The sequence below is a fragment of the Equus przewalskii genome, chromosome 30, assembly GCF_037783145.1.
Source record: "Equus przewalskii isolate Varuska chromosome 30, EquPr2, whole genome shotgun sequence".
Lineage (NCBI taxonomy): Eukaryota > Metazoa > Chordata > Mammalia > Perissodactyla > Equidae > Equus > Equus przewalskii.
In genome coordinates, this window is record NC_091860.1 from 32,511,187 (window position 1) to 32,534,147 (window position 22,961).

The 22,961-nt window shown below is 37.5% G+C and overlaps 1 protein-coding gene across 49 annotated transcripts in view; it reads right to left on the minus strand.

The window, feature by feature from the left end:
• ZMYND11 (zinc finger MYND-type containing 11) overlaps positions 1-22,961 on the minus strand; it is a 116,238-nt gene that overhangs the window by 87,709 nt on the left and 5,568 nt on the right. For 2 of the 49 annotated variants that reach the window (XM_070601512.1, XM_070601526.1), the window contains exon 1: positions 849-967. The exons of 46 other annotated variants lie outside the window; for them this stretch is intronic. The gene's annotated coding sequence lies outside the window, so the exon portion shown is untranslated. Of the gene's footprint in view, positions 1-848; positions 971-22,961 lie in introns of those variants that run through there. One more of the 49 variants, XM_070601490.1, reaches the window with a different exon arrangement.

The window sequence follows — 22,961 nt, forward strand, 5'->3', positions numbered from 1 at the left end:
GAAAGTATCCAATTAATACAAAATGAATAAACTACCATTATTCTCAAATTTCAAATCATCTTAACTGCTGATGGGATTAATGTGATCTAGGATTACCAGTACTCCTGGCTGTCTGTCAAAAACAAACATAAATCCTTTCTGGATAACATCACCCTGAATCTTAATTTTTAAAAAATCCTATAATTTTTCATATACAGTATACGGGACACAAGTAAAAATAACCAAATACACAAAGAGGCAAGGCAGTATCACCAAAAATTAAGAAAAACAAAACAAAAAATAGAAAGAAATGTACAGGAGACATTCTAGATGATGCAGTTATCTGACATGGACTTTAAAACTATGCTTGCTATGCTCAAGAAATTAAAAGATTGATAATTTCAGCAGAGAACAAGAAACAATATAAAGAAGCTAAATGGAAAGGATAGAATTGAAAAACCACAATAACTAAAGCACCCAATGGATGAGTTTAACATCAGATTAGATACAGGTGAAAAGAGAATTAGTAAACCAGAGGATTATTTTTCAAAAGAAAGAATCCAGAAGAAAGCATGGAGAAACAAGAGCATAAGAGATACATGGATATGATAATAAAGTTTAACTTATATTTCACCGCAATCCCAAGAATAAGAAAAGAAAGAATGGAGCAGAATCCACTTTCAAAGAGACAGTGGCTGAAAATTTTCCGTAACTGACAAAACACATCAAACCAGATTCAAGAATCATTACCAGAAAGCAAAACCAGATGAATACAAAGACAACTACAACTAAGCACATCACAGAAAAACCGCTGAAAACCAAAGATAAAAAAGAAAACAATTCTATAACCAGAGGAAAAGTCATATTACCTTCAAAGGAGCAATAATACAACTGCAAGATGACTTCTCAACCAAAACAACAGCAGTCAGAAGATGATGAAGTAATATCTTCAAAGTGCTCAAAGAAAATAACTGCAAATCAAAATTTCTATGCCTGCAAAAATGAAAGGTAAATAAGATATGGTTTATATAAACCAAGACTCCATCACCAGCAGTCTCACAGTACAGAAACCAAAGATGTTCCTCAGGCAGAAGGAAAAGAATCCCAGACGAAAACTCAGAACTGCAAAAAGGAAGAGCAATGAAAAGCGTACTTGTGCGAAAATCTAAATAAATATTAATTGTATAAAACAACAACGTCTCCCAGGTGTACAATACATACAGAACTTAGGCAGGAGGCAACAATTGCCTAAAGAATGGGATAAATGGGGTTAAAAGTGTTTAAGTTCCTTGCATTATCTGGGAAGAATAAAAGAATTTATGTGAGACCTTAATACATCAAGGACACAAGTTACTACCTCTAGAGTAATCAACAAAAGGATGCATAGGTACCAAGCTATGAGATGCAGAAAAGAGAATAATACAAAAAATGGTTTATCAACACCTTCACACCACCAACAAAGGCAAAAGAAAAAGGAGCAAGATGAATAAAACCCACATATTTTGATAACGGATTTAAACTCAAATACATCAGTAATTACATTAAATCTAAACAGGGTAGCTTCAATAAAAGACATCAATTTTGAGACTGGATTAAAAATAACAACCATAAAAACAAAAACCCAGCTACATGCTTTTTGCAGAAGACACATCTTACATATAAGGACACAGTAAGTTTGTAAAGAAAAGGATAAGTAAAAGAATCATGCCAAATTGTTATCAAAAAGAAAGCTGGGGGGCCAGGCCGATGGCCAAGTGATGAGGTTTGCACACTCTGCTTCGGCGGCCCAGGCTTCACTGGTTCAGATCCTGGGCACAGACCTACACATTGCTCATCAAGCCATGTGTGGCAGAATCCCACACAGAACTAGAATGACCTACAATTAGGATATACAACTATGTACTGGGGCTGTGGGGAGTTAAACCAAAAGGAAGACTGGCAACAGATGTTAGCGCAGGGCCAATCTTCCTCAAAGAAAAATGCTGGCATAGGTCATTTAAAAAAAAAAAGAAAGCTGGCAAGAGGACAATAATGTAAACTATCACTAAGGAAAAAGAAGATCATTTTGTAATCAAAAAGATGCAACTTATTAGGAAATACTCAATTTTATGTACATAATCTCAAAACATATGAAGCAAAAACTGACAAAACTGCAAGGAAAAATAGACAAATCCACAGTTACAGTAGGAGATTGTAACATACCTTTCTCAATAGCTGATAAAACAAAGAGAAAAATTACTAAGTATATAGAAGAATTACAAAAACATTTAACAAACTTGACCTAACCTCTGCAGCCAATAACCACAGAATGCACATTCTTTTCAAATGCACATTGAATGTTTATGAAATTGACCACATACTGGGTATAGCAAGCCTCAATAAATTTTAGAGGATTGAAATCATACATTCAGCTGTCTGCCCACATTAGAACTGAAAAAGAAATCAGTAACAAATTACCAAAAACATTCCTAAGTTTGGAAGCTAAAATAGCATATGGATTGATGAAAAAAATCACAAATAATGAAAGGAATGAAAATGGAAATACGACTTATCAAAAGTTCTGAGATGTACTTAAAAGAAAACTTCTAACCTTAACTACACATACAAGAAAAGTGGGGAGAAGATGAAAAGCAATGACCTAAGCCTCCATACCAAGAAATTACAAGATAAAAAATTAAACCAAAAAAAATAGAAGGAAATTTCATACACGTATATGTATATATACACATATTATAATGAACAGAAATCAATGAACTAGAAAACAAACATACAAAAGAGAGATTCAGTAAACAGAAAAGTTGGAGCCAGCCCTGATGGCCTAGCGGTTAAATTCTGTGCTTGCTGCTTCAGCAGCCAGGGTTTGCTTCCCGGTCTTGGAACCAGGCCACACATCTGTCTGTGGCAGCAGCTCACATACAAGAACTAGAACAACTTACAACTAGGATATACAAGCATGCACTGGGGCTTGGGGAGGGGAAAAAAAACAAGAAAGATTGGCAACAGTTGTTAGCTCAGGGTGAATCTTACCCTGCAAAAAAAAAAAAAAAAAGTTGATTCTTTGAAAAGGCAAACAAAATTGATAAACCCCCGGCGAAAGTACCAGACAACTACCAAAACAGACACAAGAAGAAACAGAAAACCTGAATAAGCCTATAACCACTGAAGAAGTTGGATCGATACTTAAAAATTTTCCCACAAAGAAAAAGTCCAGAACCAGATTGCTTCACCTTTGATTCTACCAAACATTTCAAGAAGAAAAAACAGCAATCTTACAGAAACTCTTTCTGAGAACAGAAAAAGAGGAAATATGTTGCACTTTGTTATATGAGATCAATATAACCTAGATACCAAAACCTGACAAAGGACATTGGGAGAAAATAAAGTTATATGCCTATCTCATTCATGATCATGAATGCAAAAATCCTAAACAAAATACCAGCAAATCAAATCCAGCGATACATAAGAACAACATAGTGTGATCAAGTTTGTTACAATCCTAGCAACACACCTATTAATGGAATAAAGGAAAACAATCATACAATCAGCTCAATAAATACAGAAAAACACTGGATAAAATTCTTCATCCATTCATAACAAAAACTCAAAGCAAAAGAGAAACACAGGGGAAACGCAATCTGAAAAAGGGTATCCACATAAAACCAACAGCAGAAAAATCATAATGAAATGTTGAAAGCTTTCTCTCTGCAAATGAGAATGAGTTAAGATACCCATACTCACCGCTTCTGTTCAACACTGTATTGGAGGACCTCATCAGTGCAATAAGGCAAGAAAAAGAAATAAGATATATACAGACTGGAAAAGAAAAATTAGAACTGTCATTATTCAGCGACAACATGTTTCTATCTACAGAAAATTCCAAAAAAACCTACAGACGAATAATTAAAATTAATAAGTGACTTCAATAATATTGGTGGATATAAGATCTACAGAAAAAATTACTTATTTCTATATACTAGTAAAAAAAATGAGCAAATGAAAAAAATTTTAAGATATTATTTACAATGTCACCCAAAAAAGTCAGACCTAGGAATAAATCTAACAAAAGATATGCAAGATCTCTCTCCAGAAAGCTATAAAATATTGAGAAAAAGTAAAAATGACCTAGAGATACATTATATTCACAGATTAAAAGATTAATGTTGTAAAAAATGTTAATTCTTCCCCAAAATGACTTACAAATTCAGTGCAACTCCATTCAATATTCTAGAGGAATTTTTCGTGTGGAAATTAACAAACTGATTCTGAAATTTATATGGAAAAGTAAACGGTCAAGAATAGCCAGTAACAAGTAAGATATAAACAACAAATAAGTAACAACACAATAACAAAGAAGATATAATTGGAAGATTTTATAACATATATTAAGATTTACTGTAATGCTAATGTAATTAAGACAGTGTCAAATAGGGACAAAAATACTCATATAAATTCATGGAAAAGGAATAGAGAATCCAGAAACAGATCCATGCATATACGGACACGATTTATGTGACAAAGATGGCACTTCAGAGCAACAGATTTAAGATAACTCTTCCCATAAATATGCTGGGTCAATTAGACATCCACATGGGGAAAAAAATCAGTCAACTCTTACCACACACAACAAAATGCACTCCCTGTAGATTATAAATATAAACATATAAGCTTCTAGAAGAGAAGATAATTGCAGACTATTTTCATGATCTCGAAATAGGGAAACATTTCTTACACAGGATACATACGAACACTAAATTGCTAAATAGGAACACATTAAAATTAAGAATTTGTTTATAAAGAGATATAATTAGGACAGTAAAAATTTAAAGACAATACCAAGTCAAAGCAAGATGTCAGCAAAGGGAATTCTTATACACTGCTAATCAAAGTGTAAATTGGTACACTGCTTTGGAAAACAGTTTGAAATTACATATTAAAGTTGAACACTCTGTTCCTAGGTATATACACTCAACAGCAATGCAAGCCCCTGTTACCAGAAGACAGGTACAAGAACGTCAAAGAAGTAGTATTTGTAATAACCCAAAAGTGGAAGGAACTCAATGTCCACTATTAGTAGACTGGATAAATATATTATGGTTTAGTCATATCCTGAAACATAATAAAAACTACATAACAGTCAAATTGAATGAACTAGCTAAATGCAGTATACGCAGATGATTCTCCCTAAAGCCACTCACAAAATACATGATACCAAAACAAGGTTCAAAAATAGCTGAAGATTAGCCCTGAGCTGGCATCCGTGCTTATCTTCCTCTACTTTATATGTAGGACGTCTGCCACAGCATGGCTTGGTAAGCGGTGTGCAGGTCCGCATCGGGATCCGAACTGGCGAACCCTGGACTGCCGAAGTGGAGCACATGAACTCAACTGCTGCACCACTGGGCCAGCCCCAAAAAATTTCTTTAAAAAATAGCTGAACATCAGAGAAGATCTAAGATCAGAGAAGTGAGGGAATGGGGAATTATCCCCTACTCTGGATGGGACACATTCTGCAATGCTGTTAAGAGTCCGTCTTGACCTGGATTGTGATTATATGGGTATATTTATCTAGTGATCATTCACTGAGCCATACGTCATGATAATGTGGAAATGTTCACTTTCCTATACAGACGTTATTCTTCAATTTAAAAGTTTTTAAAAGAAGGAGAAAGTAACACACAATGTAATTAATATCTGTATTCTATATTTAATCTAATGAAAACATTTGGTATTTAAGTAGAAATAGGTGTACACACATAATTTTGCACATAACTCTGAAGGAAAGAAACTGGGCCATATAAATCTCTAAGGGCTATTGGTAATTCTGTATTCCTTGCAAAAAGCCTTAAAAATTAACATTACTAGTGCCACAGCATTTCATCTAGATTGTATATTTGCCAATTAGAAATCTATTTACAACACAGATGTTAAAATAAAAGAAAAAGACACTGACTCATACACAAATAAAAGTGTAAGTCTGCATATCTGACTGCCTTTAAAGCTAAGCCAGACTGAGCTTTTTACAAACAGATGGGACTGCTCATTCCCTGGAAATATCCACCTAAAGAGAGAGGGTAAAACAGTCCCCACAGAGATCTTCTGAGGTCAACTAAGGAATGGTGAAGACAAATCACTTGTTTGTCCTCCACCTATCTGTGTATTTTATACTCCTTCAACTGGAATGCAAAACTCTACTTTCAAGAAATTTTTGAATTAACATAATACTGCATCTATACTTTAAGCGGTGCTTCCCTTTCTCTCCTTAGTAAAACTGAAATGCACCACAAAGAAGGAAGATGTGGGCTCAGAGCAAGGTGCCCAGTGATGATGGCCGGAGCCTCCAGAAACTGATCTGCCCAGAAAAAAGCTCTTACTTGGAAAACCTCAAAGTAAGGTGCTTTGTGTTCATTTAATCTTTCAGCTTCACGTTTGAAGACCTGAATCCACGCCTAGAAGGAAAGGGAAGCCTTTAAAATGTATACATTGCATTTAATCCCGGGCATATGACTGTTAGATCTGTAAATGGACCAGTTAATTTAAAAGACTATCACTTAAAAATTCAATGGAGTTATTAGGGAAATAAAAAGCAAAACTACAGTGAGATACCACCTGACACCCATTTGGATGGCTACTATAAACAAAACAAAACACCAGAAAACAAGTGTTGGTGAGGATGTGGAGAAATTGGAACTCTTGTGCACTGTTGGTGATAACGTAAAATAGTGCAGCCCCTGTGGAAAACAGTACGGTAGTTCCTCAAAAAATGAGAAATACAATTATGATATGATCCAGCAATTCCACTTCTGGATATACACCCAAAAGAATTGAAAGCAGGGTCTCAAAGAGATATATGTACACCCATGTTTATAGCAGCATTATTAACAATAGCTAACCAATAGCTTTAAAAAGGAAGAAAAGTCTGCAATATGCTACAACATGAATGAACCTTTAGGACATTATGCTAAGAGAAATCAGCCAGTCACAAAAAGACATATACTGTATGATTCAACTTACATGAGGTACTTAGAGAAAAAATCAGAGAGACAAAGTAGCATGGTTATTGCCAGGGATTGGGGAGGAGGAGAGAATGGGAAGTTACTGTTTAATAGGTACAGAGTTTTTGTTTTACAAGGTGAAATGAGTTATGGAGATGAATGGTGGTGATGGTTGCACAACAGTGTGAATATACGCGGTACCAGTGAAGTATACATTTTAAAACCATTAAGATGGTAAATTTTATGTGTATTTTACCACAATAAAAAAAAATTTTAATGGTTTTGAATGTCAAAAAAGGAGTCTTTTACTAGATTCTTGTTTTTTTAAATGTCTTTCACAACAGTCTCTGCAATAGTCATTTATTGTCAGTAGACTCATTTTTTTATTAAGGGTACAGATGATTATATTTGAGTTTTAAAATCCTATTTTATACATATGTATTTTTTTAAGATTGGCGCCTGAGTTAACATCTGTTGCCAACCTTTATTTTTTTATTTATTTTACTTCTTCTCCCCAAGGCCCCCCGGTACACAGTTGCATATTGTAGCTGTAGGTTCCTCTGGTTGTGCTATGTGGGATGCAGCCTCAGCATGGCTTGATAAGCAGTGCCATGTCCGCGCGTGGGATCCAAACCAGCGAAACCCTGGGCCGCCAAAGCAGAGCACATGAACTTAACCACTCAGCCACGGGGCCAGTCCCTAAAATCCTATCTTAAAGTTACATCACTTTTACCACATTTAATTAGTCTTCATTACTAGCAAAACCATGATCCAAGTTTGGGTGGATGCACCATCCAACAACAGCCAACAAGCAACCTCCAGAACGGCAATGCAATTTAGCCCACGATTAAAAAAGGAGTGCACAATCTTTGCAGAAAACATGTAAAAAGCAGCAAGTGTAATATTTTTGCTGATTTTATGCCTCATGAAACTTTATATATTTAACAGCCCACTTTCAAGAGAAATAATAATACTTAGCCATAAAGATAAATACATATAGAATCTAAGATTCCTTTTAAATGACATGTCTTGCCAAAGACTGTCGGGCTGGAGTCTAAATATCCGTATTTTTTTAACTTCACTAATGATCCTGGAAGGATATGAGAAATTCTGATGGGCAACGAATGTAGAGTCTATATAAATTCTGTCTATATTGATAAAAAATACAACAAACACTAAACTGTGTCAGTGGCAGAGTAATGACAGAATTTGTCATACTTAGTTTTTTTTTTAAAGATTGGCACCTGAGCTAACAACTGTTGCCGATCTTTTTTTTTTCTTTTTCTGCTTTTATTCCTCCCCAAATCCCTCTAGTACATAGTTGTATATTTTAGTTGTGGGTCCTTCTAGTTGTGGCATGTGGGATGCTGCCTCAGCCTGGCCTAACGAGTGGTGCCATGTCCGCACCCAGGATCTGAACCAGCAAAACCCTGGGCTGCCAAAGCAGAGCGCGTGAACTTAACCACTTGGCCACGGGGCCGGCCCCTAAGTTTAGCTTTAATTTAGTCCATTAGCCAAGGCTTTGAACCCCGGTTATTTTACCTATATCTTTCTTTCACATTCATTCATTTGGTCACAATCACTTACTGCAGACCTCTGGGCACTAGGCTAGACACTGGAGACAAAGATGCTTGTGTCAGGCACAGTCGAGCCCTCAAGATGCTCACGGTCACAGACCTGTGAGCAGGGGCCACACAAGGGAGCTACAGAGGGCAACTTATCCTGGGTGGGAGGGCAGAGTGAGGAAAGAAGGGCTGGCTGCATTTAAATGTCAACGTCAGTCAAGTATTAAAAATAACTGTGATAAACACCATATTTGCAGAACTGTACTCAGCCAAACACACTCAAAACCAATCCTTAATATTCTTATCTGAATCTGCAGAATCAGTAGAGTAGCCACAACTATCTTGCATGCCTCTGTTTACTCTCACTGTGCATAAAAATCAACGGCCATGCTCCCTCATTCCTATCTCTCTACCACAAATCCTCACCCCCACCATTTTCATAAGCCATAGTCAGAGCCCAAACCATCCCTGACAACCACCACAAAAAATCCTCCTCAGTTGCTATTAGCCAGGAAAGGAAATGAAATATCGTGTACACAAATTTGAGCTATAGCCATCTACAAGCAAGAAGAGCAAATCTGACTTCACCAAAGGTTAAGAAGGAAGACAGGGGTAGGGGTAAAGAGAAGGTGGGACGGGAAGACAGAGGGAGCAGGATGGGGGAGGGGGTAGGAGGAGGAGGCAAAGAGGGAAGGGGAAGCAAGGGGGAGAGGAGAGGGAGGGGAGGAGGGGGGAAGGGGAGTTGAGAAAAAGAAGCAAAAAAAAGGAAAAAAAAAAGAAAAAAGGAAAGCAAGGCCAACAGCATCTTTGGAAAATAATGGGTTTTTAAAGATATCCCTGGCTACAGCATGCAGAATGAGAGGAGAAAAGATGACATGGACTTGATTGTGGACTAGGAACGAGGGAGAGGTGAGTGTCAAGGTTTCTGGCTTACACAGCATGTTGTTCTGGGGTGTTTTCAATTGAGAGAAGGAATTCAGGATGAAGACCAAGTTTGCAAAATGTAGTGAGTGGTGTGGCACTGGTTTTGGACCGATGAAGTTTTAGGTATCTTTTAGACATCCAAGGGGAGATACCAAGTAGGCACAGGGAGAGGGAGCTGAGGAGCTGAGAGCATGTACTGAGACAGACAAGTGTGAGTTACCTACACAAGCACACACTAAAACCATCATTGTAGACTAGACTGCCCAAGAGAGGACATGGTAGAAAGAGACCTTGGACAAGTCTTGAGAAACCCAACATCTAATGATTAGATGACTAAGATTAAGGTTATTTATCCTGAGGAGAGGAGGCACGACCCAAAGAACTAGGAGCAAACCCAGGAGAGCTGTCTTTACAAAAGTCAGTGACGACAGGATTCCAAGAAGTGCGGGGTGTTGCTGAGAAGACAAAAAGAAAAAAGAATTGGAAAATGTGCCCTAGATTTAGCAAAATGATGGTCACTGATGACTTTAGCAAGAGCTATTTTGGTTAAATAACAGATGCCAAAACCAGATCAGAGCAGATTAAGGTAAGTGGGAGATGAAGAACTTAAAACAGGGAAAGAGCTAGATGGAGAAGAAGCTGGAAAGAGATGAAAGATCACATGAAGGTCTGTGGTTTATTCAAATTTTATTCTCATTTTAATTAAAATAAATACACGTATGACTTTAAGTCAAATAGTCCCAACTCTCCCTACCCTAACTCTGCTACCTTAAGGCAATCACTGTCAACTACAAAATATAAAGGTATTTTTTGTTTGTATTCTTAATTTGACTCTTATTTTGTGCTTTTACTAAGTAATCTGAGTCATGTCCTGGATATTTATGAAAACCCAGACCAAACAATCAGAAATCCTCCATTCCACAAATATGTTACCTCTCAAAGGAATATAATCCACCAGTCTACCTCTAAATTTATGGTTTTCACATTATCTGAAGGTTAGGGAACTAGCTGTTTTGCTTTGCTGAATTAAATAAGGGCCTTTAAGCTAAAGTATGTGTCATATTTTGAGTAGCATATTTATGTTAAAAAATTAATCACATGAAAAAGGATTTTCCACTAAGTTATAGTTACATGACTCGTGTAAGTAAAACAATAAAATACAGGAATGCCTAGTTTATCCTTATTTAAGAATAAGATGTATAAATCTTTCAAATAAGTGGTTTAAGAATTACAAATTTCTTAATACACTGTGATTGGAAATCTAACATATATGAGACACAGCCACACATGCTTAAATGGCATATATAGCAAATACATATTTTCGTAACAACCCGAGGTCATCATCTTCCACAGGGATATATCAACACCTGAGTTTTGTAACAAAGGAGCTGCCTTGCCCCTACACCAGGGTTCTTAACCCCAAGGCTATCGTGGGACTCTGTTGCGGGGCTGTCCTGTACATAGTATAGCAGCATCCCTGGCCTCTACCTACTAGATGCCCATTGTCTCCCCCCAAGGCATGACAATCAAAACATCTCCAGTCAGCGCCAAATGTCCCCTGGGAGCAAACTCACTGCTGCAAACCAAAGGGTCAGAGTTTGTGCACTTGTGCGCTTGATTTTTGTAATTTCCTATCTCCTCCCTGAGCTCACCACTCAGTAGCACAGCAACCTCTTTTCGGTTTGCACATTTCTCAAAGGATACCCTTTTCCTTTTAAAATTGTCTGTGTTGTCCACCAAAGTGTCAGACCACCCTGATGACAGATACTCTCCTAGGGAGGACCTCTTTGCTCATGGTGGAAGACAGTGGAAGCTCTCCTCTGAATAAAGGGTTTTTAGATCATAACTACAGTCATGTGTCACTTAATGATAGGGATACACTCTGAGAAATGTGTTGTTAGGCAATTTCATTGCTGTGCAAACAGCATAGAGTATACTGACACAAATCTAGATGGTATAGCCTACCATACAACTAGGCTATATGGTACTAATCTTATGAAACCGCCATTGCTTATGTGGTCCATCATTAACCAAAACATCGTCACATGGCACATGATTGTATTACAGATATTTAACTAATGTATAACTAACTAATCTTTTACAGTATTTTGGTCTTGTTTTAATTTTCGCCAAAACCAAAAGTGCAAAAATTGTACTCTGTTTTAATTTGCTTTTCTTAAGACTGGTATTGAGGCCAAATATCTTTTCAAGTAATTTTTTACATTTGTGGCTCTTCTTTAAAAAAGTGCATATTTGTTTTCTCTATTTCCTATTGTACTATTTGCCATTTTCTTAATGATTCTTTCTTAATGATTCTTTAAAATTCTCTATACACCTGAAGAATAACACCCTTTGGGTTATTATCTATGATGCCAATATTGTTCCAGTTTCTTTCTTTGTTTTTTTTAGTTTTAAATTTTTATGTAATCAAATTTATTGATCTTTTCCTTTAAGGTTTTTGCCCTTGGTATCAATCAGCTTTCTTAAGGTAAAATTTAAAAAACACACACCAAAACAATGTACATTTTTTTCCCATAAAAATCTCAATCTCTTTAAAGAACATCTAATTTTTTAATCATATATATAAATGCTTTCTGAAAAAAAAAATCCTAATCTTTCTTTTAAAGCCAAGTTTACCTAGGTTGGAAAAAAGAGATAAAAAACTACAGGGGAAAAGTGTCCCATTAGTAGAACACAAAATAAGAGGAATTTTCTTAGATTTCCTTTGTAGCTATGAAATTCAGTACAAATTCTTTCATAAAATGAAATAAGAATTAAAAGATAGGAAAATGAAAATCATCATAAAATCCCTGACACAGAAAAACTTTACCAATTATATCTACAGTTGATTCTCATTATTCGTAGATTCCATAATTGTGACACCACCTACTTGCTAAAATTATTTGTAATGCCAAAATCAGTGCTCGTAGACTTCTTGTGGTCACTGGCATACACACGCAGGTTTCCAGCTAAGGTGGAACAGGGTGTTGCTCTGCCTTCTTCTTCCAGCTCAGACTGAAAATAACGTTCTTTCTGCAATCTATTTACTGCCACATTTTTCATTTCTTGTGCTTTTTCTGGGTGATTTCACTGTTTAAAATGGCCCCAAGTGTAGTGCTGAGGTGTTGTCTGCTGTTCCCGAGCATGGGAAGGATGTGATGAGCCTTAGGGAAAAACGTCAGATGAGCTTCCTCCAGGCAGTTACGGTGCTTCAGAACGGTGCTTCAGAACACGAAGGAGGAGATGCACCAATCTACCTGGGACCACTATGGAAAGTGCTAACGCAGCATCTATAGTGCACTAGGAAGTCACGCAGAGGATGGGAAAGCCACCAAACTCATGGATTCATGTGATGACAACTGCTAACAAGTGTAGCAGACAGCGCTGTCATGAGGCTCAAAGCAAAAGACATTTATAACCACATTACCTAGGGTCAGGAAAATGCTAAACCCTTCTCAGCTTGTGTCGGCTGGCTCACATGTTTCAAACAGCAATACTACGTAAAAAATGTTAAATTTTCAGGCAAATGTTATACAGGAAAAAGACTGTGAAGAACAGGTTTTTGATGCTGAGACTGGCTTGTTTTACACGAATATTGGCAAACAAACCTATATAACAGAAACGGCACTTTAGTTTATAAAACTGTTGTGACTAGAGGCTCACAGGAACCCAACCCTGTACTTCCCCTGGAGGCAAAGGGTCACCATTGGCTAACTCAGTGTTTGTGGCAATGACAGAATATAACTATAGCAAATCACAAGAATCGACTGTGATTGTTGCAAAATGTGATCTTTACTTTTTAAATGTTCTGAATAACTATTTTAATAACACTATCAAATAAACAGCCTAAAAACCCTTTTAAGAAGGAAGATGAAGAAAACCGAAGCTTTTACACTATTTCCAGTTAAACATAGTCAACTCTGGATAAATGCCAGCATGGCAGAACAAGGATTACTGTAATTCTATAATTTGCTCATAATATTATTTCCTAACAAGTCAGTTAAAATGACACAATCACTGTCTTCTAGGAACTTAAACATCTACAAAATAAGGTATATAATGCTTACATTAAAAATTATTAATTAGCCATTCATTTATTACATATCAACCATACCAGCCCATGCTAACTTAACCAGAATGCTTCGTTTCTCAAATATTTTTTTTCAGAAAGAGTTTGTCATAATTTGTAGACTGTACAATGGTAAACTTCAAATCTGAAGAAAACTACAAATAGCAATTCTGTACTTCACAACTGATGGAAATGAGTTACTTCAGGGAACATATTAGCACCACGTTGAAAGTATTCAACAGCAGAGACACAACAGGAAATAACTCAATTTTATCCAATGCAAATAGTTCACACTAAAAGTGACATGTCTTGCTTAAGAAATGTTCAAATGAATTTAAAAGGTAGACAACTCAAATAATGGTTTATGCTTTCATGCACATTAATAACACAGCACGCTTCTACAGTCAAGATTGGGGGGATATCTCAATCTGACCTCTTTTTCCTAATACACATCCCTTTAAAATTATTATCTCATTAATTCATGAAATTAGACCAAAGTTGGCAATTGAACTTTTCCATTATTTAGATTCTGACTACATGAGAATTAACTATAATTTTTTAAAACCCTCAATTATTTAGCAGTCCATATAAAGGATATTTTACTACAAGGAAGGAGCAAAGCTCAATTTACTATATATATTATACTGTAATGAATAAGTAACAGAAGAAAGAACTAAGAAATTACATGACCAAAGATAGCAAATACATGCAAGGGGTGAGAACAACATGTGGCAGGAGGGCTCCTGGCCTCACTCCTGTACCAAGAGCAAACATCATCCGGAACAGCCATGTGTTTAGGCTGATGTTTGACCTCCAAGCAGGAGTGGGGAATACACATTCCCGTCTTATTTTAACATTGCCTTATTGAATTGCTATAACGTACATCTCAAAGTTTATACTATCTTTGAAAATATATAAGATATTTTATTAAACACATAAGAAAGTCCAAAATCTTACAATTATCGGATACTTTGCAAAGCACATGGCAACACTGGATGCCCAACAATGTGTGCCAATCAATCTGGCATTTTCTATAGCTAAACTGCCAAATATCTGTTATTTTAATACAATGTCTGTTTATAAAGTACTCTGAGTTTTAATTTGGTTAAAATATGTCTCCCATAATCTTGAAAATGAGCTTCAAAAAAGTTTGGTCTCATTTCACATTTCTAATTGATTCGTAATGACTGCCTAGGGCACTGCGTTATGGATTCTGAGGTCACGGAGTAAATTTACAGACTATTAGGAAGGAGGGCGAGGAGAGGGAGTCTCCAGAAAAGTAAAAAAATTATACAATCATTAATCATAATTTACGAAGGCATGCAGTTTTCTAAAATAATCCCGTATCATCAGCATTAAAAATGGCGTCGGCCAGAGCCACGGTCAGTCTCTAAAACTTGCCAGAACGGCACTGAGCTAGCTCATATCCATGCTGCGCACGCTAGCAAACAACTTGCTTCACTTATGACTCCACTTCTCACCCTTCTCCTTCCCTCTCTTTGAAGTTGGGGCAAGCAGGGTAATTACAGATCACTCTCTAGTCTGAGGAGCAGGGTTCCATAGAAAGGAAGAGAAAGAAGGGTGAAAATAATTCTTTATTAGATTCTGCTTCAGCTTTTCTCCTCTCTCACAGTAGAATAACTGCCCTCCTCCTAAGTGATACATTATCTATTTAAAGTACAATACTTGATAAGTATAAAATTTGACCCCAAATACACCAACATATATCCGGATTTTAATATAGAAATATTAAAAACAGTAAGCTAACAATATATTTAGTTATACTTTACTATTATGTTGTTCTTCCAAAGGTAAACTCTCTAAGTATTTATATTTAAAAAATAGTAACCTAACAAGCTAATAAAACTGTTATTTGAGCACATGCAATACTAGTTTTAACCCTAATTAACTGACAATGAAAGGCATTTTATAGCTCCACACCATCGATTCTCTTGATCATTCTATATCAGAATACCAGGCCATTTAATCAGTCAACACTTATTTATATTAAACAGCAATTCTGGTTGTTTTGAGTACAGATGCTATGAGAGCGAATAATGCTACAGAAGACGTTGTGCTCCCTTCCCTTACCTGGGGGATGAAATATAGTTTTTCCCTAAAGAAGTGACATTTAACCTGGGACCTCTAGGACATTTAGAATGAGCCAGCAAGGTTGAAGCAAAGACTGTGGCACCAGATAAAGGTGGGACAGAGCACAGGGCCCAGAGTATGTGGAGTTTCATAAGTCATTATAAAGGATTTGAGACTTTAACCTAAGGGCAGTGGGAAGTCACTGAAGAATTTTTCAGCAGAAGAGAGTGACTAAAGTTCCAAAAGCTATTTAGCTCAGAAGTTTCATCTGTACCAATCTTGGTAATTCCATCTTCCTTATCAGCTAATATCAGGTTTAGCAACTGCTGTGTGACTCAATGAGGGAGAAGTGTGCTAGGCCTACCTTTAGGACAGATGTCCTACCTCCTAAAAAGTGGTCTCTTCTTTCTCTGAATATCACTAGGTCTAGATATGACACCCAAAACTGATGCAGCCATCTTGCAACCGTGAAGGGAACTAGCCTCAGAATAAAACTAATGCTGATGATGGTGGATTGACAAAGGAGAGAAAGTCCTTCGAGCTGCTGATTGCACCACCTGGAGTCCGTCCTATCTCTGGACTTCTAGTTAGAGAAGAAGTTTGCATTAGCCATTTTGAGTCAAGGATTTCTGCTAAGTTCCAGCTGGAAGCATCTTAGCTGATATAATAATTACTACCATGTTGGTGGTAACTGAAACCACAAGCAGAGATGAGACTCTGGAGGGAGGCAGACAGGAAGATAAGAAGTGGAGTCCTGGGGCAGAGCACGGGGCACTTCACATTTAATTCTAGGTAGAAGAGCAGCTGGCAAATAGAGATGCAGCAGCCAAAGGTTCTAAAGAAAAAGAGAAGAGTGTGGCATTACAGAAACCAAAAACAAAAGGGAGTGTTTCAAGGAGGAGATGATAGACTGTGCATCACAACTGCTCAAAGGCCAAGGAGAACAAGGCCAGAAAGGCTCTGCTGGACTTGGCAGCTGGGAGGTCATGGTGACGTCTCTGGAGAAGCTTCAACATCAGAAGGTGGGAGAAGCTGGACTGGGAAGAACTAAAGAAACAAAGGAAAGACGATTCTTTTGATGAGTGTTAAGAAAGGAGAAAGATCGGGAAAAGGAGAAAAGAAAACCAGAGCAGTGGGTGTGGAGTTCAGAAAAGATTTTTGTTGTTTTTGTTTTGTTTATTTTGTAATGGTGGGAGACGTCTGAATGCAGACGGGAGGGAGCCAGTACAGACGATGACGACAAAAAAGTAGGAAGGAGCTTTCTGCAGGGAAAGATCTGTAGATCACAGGTCAAGAGAACAAGAAAAGGGGATGGAGAGAGCAGATCTGGAGTAAAGTAAGTTTGTTCCCCTGAGATGCCTTCTTTCTCTCGAGAAAAAGAGGCCAATGTCGTCTACAAGACTGAGCAGGCGAGAGGGGTGTAAAGAAAGTTTAGTACGTCATTATGAAAGAGGAAGATGAGCTGATCTGAGAAATAAAGTATGACTGAGAGCCCAGATGACCATGTATATTGGTTTCCAAGAACCTACATACAGTGTCACCAATCAGCTCTGTAGTTTTCCTCCACTAGCATGCAGGCAAGGAGACTGTTAGGGCAAATATTTGGGTTTTGCATATACCATGTCGCCACTGAAAAGATAACGGGCATTCTTTTGTCTACCTGTATGCACTTATGTGACCTACTTTATGCACAGCACTGCACTAGGTATTATAAAGAAATTTTAAAAGTCTGTTCTTAGGGGCTGGCCCTGTGGCCGAGTGGTTAAGTTCATGCGCTCGGCTGCAGGCGGCCCAGTGTTTCATTGGTTCGAATCCTGGGCACGGACATGGCACTGCTCATCAAACCACGCTGAGGCGGCGTCCCACATGCCACAACTAGAAGGACCCACAACGAAGAATATACAACTATGTACGGGGAGGGCTTTGGGGAAAAAAAGGAAAAAAGAATTTTAAAAATCTTTAAAAAGAAAAGTCTGTTCTTAGGTCAAGTAACTAGGAAGATAATTATAGGGGTAAAGTTTAAATAATAATAAATGGCAATAAGAACTAGTTGAGGCAAACTTTAAATGCTACAGAAGATAAATTGAGGCAAAAGATCACTGTGAGAGAGCAACAAGATGGAGAAGATAAAACTTGACAGAGATCTCAAGTGCCAACAAATTTTAAATTAAATTTTAAACTGACTTCAGCATTAGGGGTGGAATGAGGAGGGGAAAGGAGGATACCAGAGCAAAACTTATGAAACACTAATACAACCAGCACTACTTGTGTACTAAAAAAACTTATTGAAAGAATAAACAGAATGACTGATTGAAGTAAAGGTTTTACTTAGGAGAATAGTTGAAGATTAGACTAGAAAGTTAGACTAAGAATAGACTCCAAAATTTCCTGCATGACAGGATTATAATCCCTGGAGGAAGGAAAATGAATGAGGAGAGATTTACAATTACCTCAGTTCATTGCCTAGTAGCAAATTTCAGGACACAGTGCAGGGAAAGAGAACCCGAACAGAAGAGACTGAGAGCAGAGACTGGAGTGGCCAGTTTTCAGTTTAGCATTTCATGTGGTAGAATTCAAATTTTTCAATTACTGTCTATGAACCAGACTTCAGATCCTCTTCCCATCCTACTATTTACCATATTTAGGACTATTCTATGAAATGGTACTTCAATTGAAGAATACTGATTCATAATAGTAAACCCATCTAACACTTTCCACTCTATTCTTCAAGGTCAAGTTTTGTAAGAATATTCTATTTAAAATGCAATTCTAGGGCTAGCCCCAGTCGCCTACTGGTTAAGTTTGGCAAACTCCGCTTCGGCAGCCTGGGTTTGGTTCCCAGGCATGGATCTACAACGACTCATCTGTCAGTGGCCATGCTGTGAAGGCAGGTCACACACAAAAAGAGGAGGATTGGCAACAGATGTTATCTCAGGGTGAATCTTCCTCAGCAAAAAAATAAATAAATAAAATGCAATTCTAACAACAGTGATTAATATAATTCTTGAATGTATCTGGTAATCTAAAACTAAGGAAGTTATGTATATTTAAGAAAATCTGACCTGGCATACTTCAAAAACAGATAAGATGTTGTTTTATCACCCAAGGTATAACTAGAAAAAACAGCAAGAGATTGACACCAGTGGGAAACAACTTGGATAGGACCGTGTCATATGATAAGAAGAGCAAATGAAACACCATCAGACCTAGCTGGAGACTCCACCAACAAGCAGCACCAGGTTGAGTGAGGCTTCCCCAGGCCACTCTCGCCTCTTTTAAAACCCATCTACCATGTACCCTGGCTTGTGAGGAACTAATGGACACTGCATTTGCATTACAGAGGAAGAAAGAGAAGTCCGTGGAAATCAGGCACTCTACAGGTCCCCAGGGGCCCCACGAAGCCTCAGTATGCTGCAGCGAGAAATACAGGAACTGAGGAGGGAATGCAGATACCAGCCAGCAGTGGTCAGAGTGACAGTGAATCTTAGAGCTCAAGGGCTTCTCCCCTCATACTCTTCTGGTACTCAGCTCAGACATCGAATCTGCTCCTGTGATGGCCCTACCTCTGGGGAACCACCTGCGAGTGGAAATGACACCCCCAATCTGGACGAGTATCAAGAATCACCTGAAATCCAGACAAAGGCCAGGGTTAGCCCCACGGCTAGGCAGAATCTGAAAAGACTTCTCCGGTGGTCTCACTCCCACCTGCAGATGCAACCCCACCATGGTTGGCGTGACTGCCTAAAGACATCCAAGTTCTTCCTATACCTGCCAGGGTTGCAAGCTTACTCCAGGACCCTTAGGAACAACAGGCCGCTGCTTAGTCAAATTATGGGAAAGCCCAAAGACACTGAAACCGGATGGCAGTCTATCCTCCGAACATCATTTATCTCAGACACGCTGTGGGACCAAGAGGGAAACACCAACCAACCCTACCTCTCTGATAGCTATCTTCCCTGACCAACAGCAGAGCAACAATACAGGAGCATTTTGAGGAACCTGAAAAGACATGAGGTCTTCTTCTGGGATGCATTTATTTTTCAAGCTGTTCTGATTATCCTCTTCAGGAAACTTCATGAATATGATTCTTGAAAAACAACTGCTGAGGCACAGAGCTAAAGGTCTAGGGGTTACATTTTCTATAAGCCAAGTCTAGGGGCTGCATTTTCTATGAGCCATTCCAAAAAAATATTTTTTAAAAAAGGCATATCTAACACTGCCTACTTAAAAAAATTAAAAAATTGAAACTTGAAAAGTTAAAAACAAAACTGTAGAACTTTAAAAAATGGAGCCAAGACCCATCCTCAGATATTCTGATTTAATGTTTTTCTTAAGAAAAAGAAGTAATGCAGATGCTCAGCCATGATTGAGACAGTGTACTATCAAGAGTATGTCAAGCCACTCTTGGCTCCTAAAATCCCAAAGAATTTACGTAAAGGAATAAATAAGATCTAAATACTACTGCATCTAAGGCTTACAATAGTATATTTTTAATTAGCATTTAAAATAAGCAAATGGACCAAGAGAAAGTCTAACTTTAAAGTGAATTGGTGGCTATTCAGCTTTTAAGTCACCTGAAAATAACAGACTAAAGCTAGTTTTATTCTAAGAATCCTAAGAAAATAAAATTTAATTTTCAAATTATTCAAATGGAGGGGGCTGGCCCCGTGGCCGAGTGGTTAAGTTCGCGCGCTCCGCTGCAGGCGGCCCAGTGTTTCGTTGGCTCGAATCCTGGGCGCGGACATGGCACTGCTCATCAAACCACGCTGAGGCAGCATCCCACATGCCACAACTAGAAGGACCCACAACGAAGAATATACAACTATGTACCGGGGGGCTTTGGGGAAAAAAAGGAAAAAATAAAATCTTAAAAAAAAAAAAATTATTCAAATGGAAGTTTCTTACCTGAAACAATCCATCATGAATATTGATCACAAGTGAATGGATTCTTAAGATTATATGTGTAGAATACATATGTGCAGAATAGTAAAATGAGTAGGTATTTCAAAATAAAAAATATCACGTATTTTGACATTATATGATATTAAATCTAATATTTTTAAACATAAGAAAAACATTAAATTTTAAGTACAGTAGAAAAATAAATCACCTTAAACTTTATATCCTCTATAATTTAAAAAGACAACATCTCTAATGGTAAATAAAATGCTCCAAAACTCTTTTAAATACCAATGAAAACTGCAAATAAATAAATCTCACTTATTTCTACCACAAGAGCTGGGCAGCTAAGTAGGTATATTTTATATTTATTCAAAAAGGGCCCCATGTCAAAACTCAATTGAAAATTAAGGACTTGATCTCCCAAATAGCATTTCTCAGATGCAGTTTTGAGAAAGAAAAGCTATCAACAGGCAGATAAATCAAGAATCTACAAAAAAGCTACAAAGTTCATAATGGCCTTCGGGGTGAGACAGCTTCCCCAAGCAGAGCTTTCCCTCTGCTGAGCCTTCATTAAAAGAAGGTTTCTTTGTAAGTCTCTCCCTGGCCGTCAAACATGAGAAACCACATTTCACATCCCACTGCAACACCACTGATGTATCAGGATGGTCTGAGGCTGTAAATGCTACAACTCAACCGATCTATTTCTCTCTTCACCATATGCTTCTCACATTATTTTAGACAACGGTAAACACCTACTGAATTCTGAAGCCTCCGCACTTAGAGCAACTTTCAAGAAATTAGCTAAATGCAAAGAGATTCCTCAAGACAATGACTTCCCCTTCTAATACAAGAATACTTTAGTGTTGGCGTCAATTCTGAGTATTTTCAAACATTTCTCTCCTATACATAAGTATTAAAATAAAGATTGAAGGTCCCCACCCCAAACCTGCACCAAGTTATCTTCATAATGTGAGCTGCCAATAGTGACAGCAAGAAAATGAGCCAATTATTTGTGCTTCTTAGATTACTAGCTGTCATGACCAGTGAAGTGGGGCCTAACCAGGACTTTATATATGGAACGTTCTAATTACCAGGAGGTCTCTAACAGTCCTCTTTCCACCTCCTACTTCTGTCAGAAGAATGAGCACAGTTTTACATTCCTTTATTATTCCATAATTTTGCAAATTTATACATGCACATTTGGAAGATGACAACATATCAGTACAAAGATCCAAGAAGTTACTGGGTTTTATGGAGACAGAGAAACCAAACGGAGTTTAGGTCCGGTAGTCATACACTTGAATTCAAATAAATATCCATTTAATCATGTATTCTGCGTGACGTTAGGTACTAGGTAACTTAACCTTTCTGAGTCTTATTATAAGTTATATAATACTTCTAACTGTACTACAACATTATAATTTATGCTATGATAATACTGCAATAACACTTCCCTCATTATGATGCTGTGAGGACTAAATGGAGAATGGAAATCACCTAGTATACTAGGTGCTCAATATGTGACACCTTCTTTTTAAAGAAGTCTTGCTGGGGCCAGCCCTGTGGCTGAGTGGTTAAGTTTGCGCACTCTGCATCAGCAGCCAGGAGTTCGCCAGTTCAGATCCTGGGCTCAGACCTACACACTGCTCATCAAGCCATGCTGTGGCAGCATCCCACGTAGAACATACATCCCACTAGGATACACAACTATGTACTGGGGCTTTGGGGAGAGAAAAAAAAAAAAGAGGAAGACTGGCAACAGATGTTAGCTCAGGGACAATCTCTCCTCACCAAGAACAACAAAAACAACGTGCTGCCAGAAGTAATGTTTATGATGAAACCCAGCTTTCTAAAAACTGCTTATAAAGTAGACTTCTAAACGGACCTTATCTGCATACATAGTCAAAATATATTCATGACAGATTCTCTTGCAATAAACCACAGTATCTACCCAATTTTTTTTAAAAAAGCATTTTTAATCCCAATTTTGAGAGTTAGTATTAGTGACAAACTCTCAGTACAAATCCACTTTTAAATATTTGCATATATCTTTCGTGTTTACATGATAAATGCTTGAACTAGGAAAGAAGATTCTTCCTTCGTTAAATTATATTTTAAACTTACTTAGCATACAAGCAGATAAAACTAGGAAAAAATTTTAAGTGGGTCTACTTTTCACTTAAATGCTTAGATAATATCTGGAGAACATAAAAATTACTAATCATAACAAAGTTGTTTTTAGACATCCTCAGAAATATGGTAAAATCACAAAGTCACAAATTAGAATAAATTTGAAATCATCAGTGTTAAGACCTCAAAGGTAATCTTAGCTCAAATACAATGTACCACAACTCACATACATTGCTCCACAGCATCTGTATTTACTTCTTCCTGTTAAACTTTATGGAGCTTGCTTCAGTAATTGCGTTACCTAGCAAG